General features: G+C 54.4%; 1 protein-coding gene across 1 annotated transcript in view; it reads right to left on the bottom strand.

Annotated features, from left to right (window-relative positions):
- COL23A1 (collagen type XXIII alpha 1 chain) overlaps positions 1-3,817 on the bottom strand; it is a 380,073-nt gene that overhangs the window by 38,614 nt on the left and 337,642 nt on the right. The window lies entirely within an intron of this gene.

The following is a 3,817-nucleotide window of genomic DNA, read 5'->3' as shown; positions in this document are numbered from 1 at the left end:
AATCGGGAACACCCTGATAAAAATTTAATCTCTAAACCTGTATTTGTAATTAAAATAAACTCTAAATTAAAACAAGATACACACATACATTAAAAAACGTATCATATCGGCATAGATTAAAAGTATGATAATATCCCCAGTTGGCCAAGGTTTGGGGAAACATGTAGCATTCAAACACTGTTGGTGGGAATGTAAATTCGTATGGTCTCCTGGAGGGTGATTTGGCAACGCACATCAAAAGCCTTAAACATGTGCAAACCCTTTGGTTTAGCAATGCGAATTCTAGACACTCATTCTGAGGAGATAATCATGGAAATAGACCTAAATTTATTCCCAGGACACTAACTATCATGGTGAAACATTGTAAATAGATATATAAAAAAACACCATTTGGAGACTAGTTAAATAAACCATACATGTGATTAAGAACCACGTGGCCATTAAACGGGACTTTCCAGAAGATTTTGTGATGAGGTGCAGAAATCTCACGATACACTTATTGGAAAAAAAAAGGCTACTAAAAGTATGTTCACTGTGATCCCATGTTTTCATAACAACACATATAAAAAAGATTTGCTTGTTAAATATGGGGAAGGTGACACATACTGAAATGTCAAGAGAATTTATAGTGAATATGCCTTCCACTGTAGTCAGAAGGTGACCAATTGGGGGGGGGCAAGGAGGACAGTCACCTCCATACGAGGACAGCACAGACCAGCCACCCTGGGCCTGTGCTGGCTTTGCATCCACCCTCTGCCCTACAGACAGACACCTATGGTTTTGATGTCCTGGGCCCCCCAGACCCTCTCGTTTGGTCCACATAAGGGCTTGGTTTCACTCAGGGAAGGGGGCAGCCTGGTCGAATGCGGACAACACAGCTGGGATCATCTCCACCTTGACCTTCCTCCTCTGCCCACTTGGGAAGTGGCAAGTTTGCAGGAACAAGGGAGATCCTCCAGCGTAGGAGGCACCAAGCTCACCACGCTGCAGCTCCCTTCTCGGACACTGACCACTCTTGACGTCTTTTCCTCTCCACAGACTGCAAACGGACGCAGCAGACCAGAATCCTTCTTCTTTTTTTAAAAAAAGCCTTTCTTTCCTTCTTCTCGAGCGGCTACTGCATAGCATGCAGGTGCACCTGGCCCTAGCCATGGTCTTCCTACCACCCCACGTGCATGGGGACCCTGGGCTATGGAAACAGGAAGATGGAAGAGGAACTGCTGCATTTGCATTGCGGTGTTGGCAAGGAGCACGGACTATACCAGGGACTGCCGGAGAACGAACACACCCGTCTGAGGAGGAACACAACCAGAATGTTCCCTCGAAGCAGGATGGGAGTTTCGGCTCACAGACTCCGGACATGTTGTCAGGAAAGACAAACCACTACAAGAGGATATGAAGGTTGGTAAAGGAAAGAGGGTCAGACAAATGAGGGCAATGTTCAAGGAGATGGACTGACACAATGGCTGCAGTAACGGGCTTACACAGAACAGGGACACGTTGCCTTCTGCTGCAGAAGGGGTCGCCCTGAATCAGGAGCTCACTCCACCCTGTCAACGACAACAGCTTCCCATTGATCTTGGACACCAGGGGTTATGAATCCTATTTAATCCTCCACCTCTGCAGGGGGGGTTACCCCCATGTTCTCAGAGAGGTAAGCTGTCTTTCCAAGTTCACCCAGCTGAGCTGATTTGAACGTGGGTCTGGTAGACTCAAAGCCCAGGGTGACTTTCTGTACAAGGGGCCTGCCCTGCAGCCCAGGCCCCTAGCACCAAGGTTACCATCCTGACCTTGGAGATGACCTTATGGAGCTATTTGTAATAGACCCTAGCTGGAGGCCAGGCGGAGCTCCCCTGCTCTCCACAGGCCAGGTGAGAAATCCGCATTCCTGCCCACAACAGAGGGCCCTGGGGTGGGTGGGGTGGGGTGGAGGAGACCATTTTCCTTGGGCAGGGAAAACCAGCAGGTGTCCCCCACAACCTGTGGGTCTCCTGAAAGCTGGGCCAGCTCTCTTGGCAGTGCCAGGGTACTTGGAGGCACCCAGCTGGGAGGGTGGGCTTTTAGCGAGTGTCGGTGGCCTGCGCTCCCGGGCCCAGGGCTGTGTGCACTCATGGACAGGGTGCCAGCTGTCCTGGTCTCCGGGAAGCCATGGGCTATAAAGTCAGCTGCCTGGAGATTTTGAAAGGTGCCTTTCCCCCTGGGCCTCCAGTTGGGGCTCCTCTGTGACCGAGGGCCCTGGCGTCCAGAGCTGCATGCACACACACAGAGGTCGGCGAAGGCTGACTGGCCCTACAGCCCCTTCTTCCATTTTCATGCCAGACGGTCTCTTGTGAGTCCCGGGCCTCCGGGCCTCCCTCTCCCAACTCTGATGCCTTAGATCCCTTCTCCAGGCCAAGCTCTGGACGGACATCCCAGCTCTCGACAACTCCACCTCGAATTCCCTGATAATCCTGTAGTGACCCCAGAAACAGAGGCCACCACGTGGGGCAACACATAGGGTCACCCTGCGGTGCCCCATGCTGACTTCATTTCTTCCACTCTCTGGTGCTCCCTGGAAAGGAGCTTTGTTGTCCCCTTTTTGCCGATAAGGAAACTGAGGCTCGGGGAAGTTAAGCGGCGCGCCCAAAGCTTCACAACACCAACTGCCTGGCCACCACCCTTGTCCCCTGGAGGAGTGGCACGGTGTGGCAGGGGTGGAGGGGAGCCTCTGTGGAGGTTTGGAGCGGCTGAGGGCAAACTTGCAGCCAGGTCTGGGAGCAGCCTCTCCACCTGCGATGCCTGGGGGCGGGCCTGCAGCCAGGGGGAAGGACCCCTGGGGGGTTGCTGGTTTGCCCAGAAGAAACGCATGTGGGGGAAGAGAAGGAGTTCCCTCACCCAGCCTCCACCACCCCTGCCCCTTGGGTCCTGAGACTATACCGGCAAGAAGGGCTACCCCGAGGGAACGAAGTCACGAGGACCTCGCAGTCCTGCTGGTTGGTCCAGCGCATAGCCCCAAGACCACCAGCTGCTGGCACCTAGGCCCTGACTCCTGGTGCCCCCCCAAGTGTGCTTTATAGCGTTTTCAAGGGCTGATGCTTTGGAAGTCGGCTGCCAGGCCTTTCTTTTGTGGCATCTCTGGGTGGATTTGAACTGCTGTCCTTTTGGCTAGCAGATAAGCATGGTACCAGGCACAGCAGACCCCAGGACAGACAGATCCTGGTGAAAGCCTGTGATCTCCACAGACGGTTGAGGCATGCGGATACGCAGAGGCTCTGTTGGTCAGGAAGGGGGCCACCCCTTCGGCTTCGGTGGGACAGGTTGCTGGGGAGCAGATGGGGCCCTAGCTGTTTGTGACATCAGGCTCCTCCGTGCCTTCCTCCTCCTGTGCGCTGAGATTCCATGCACGGCCAGGCACTTCCCGTCTGAGCAGCCAGTCTGCCTACTGCCCTGACTGCCTGGGACGCCCCACGTTGGATGCTGAGCCCTGCCTGGCTCCAGTTTGGCCAACTTTCTGAGGGCTGGGTGGCCACACACAGTGTGCCTCACTTGTAGCTGTCCCCTCCCCAATCTCATTCAATTCTGACAACAACCTCTCCCGAGAGGTTTCAGAGACAGGGAAAAGGGCACCTTCTCCAAGGTCACACACGGAGGAGGCAGCGAGCAGGAAGCCCAGGTCAGCTCTCCCTGGTCCTCGGGGCAGGGTTCGGCTCCACAGCATTCTGGAAGGGTAGCTCCTGCCAGGTCTGGGGACCACCCTCCCCATCACCAGCCTGTCCTGATTCTGGATAGATCCAGTTATCACAAAGGCCTCTGTGTCAACCAACGCCGCTCCCCCATG

This window comes from Echinops telfairi, unplaced genomic scaffold (genome assembly GCF_000313985.2).
Source record: "Echinops telfairi isolate 266 unplaced genomic scaffold, ASM31398v2 ScPeMD7_7469;HRSCAF=8507_0, whole genome shotgun sequence".
NCBI classification, from domain to species: domain Eukaryota; kingdom Metazoa; phylum Chordata; class Mammalia; order Afrosoricida; family Tenrecidae; genus Echinops; species Echinops telfairi.
Note: the sequence above shows the minus strand (reverse complement) of the source record. Positions and strands in the feature narration are given on the sequence as shown.